The following is a 537-nucleotide window of genomic DNA, read 5'->3' as shown; positions in this document are numbered from 1 at the left end:
TTCATACCTCAGTCAAGCTGAGGAGGGGGAGCAGCATGGTCCAGAGACACATGAGCTAACACCTGGGACAGCCAGACGACTAAAGAGGAAACCAGTAAGTGACTCAGATGATTTCAGCTTCTGATCAAGTCCAGGTCAACATTTGAAAAATCAATGTTGATTTTCCAAATTAATAATATTAATAATTTTCCATATTAATAAACTATAAAGGAAAAACCTCTACTGATCATCTCAGTAGATGCAGAGGAAGTACTGGACTCCCTCCAAAAAAAAAGAAGAAAAATAATAAAAAGTCTCAGCAAACCAGGAATAGAAGTAACTTTCTCATCCCTATGAAAGGCTAATACCATATTCAATGATAAATTTTTTTAAAAAAGAAAGAAACAAAAAACAAAATGGAAAATCTTTCCCCTAAAGATCAGGCACAAGGATGTCCACTTATGTATATCCACTCTAACCACTTCCAGTCAATGTTATCCTGGGGCTTCTAGCCAGGGCAAGAAGGTGAAAAAAGCAAGCAGGAAGTAAAATTCTCAT

The sequence above is a fragment of the Sturnira hondurensis genome, unplaced genomic scaffold, assembly GCF_014824575.4.
Source record: "Sturnira hondurensis isolate 20B ecotype Veracruz unplaced genomic scaffold, ASM1482457v3 Scaffold0007703, whole genome shotgun sequence".
Taxonomy (NCBI): Eukaryota; Metazoa; Chordata; class Mammalia; order Chiroptera; family Phyllostomidae; genus Sturnira; species Sturnira hondurensis.
This window is presented reverse-complemented; position numbering follows the sequence as displayed.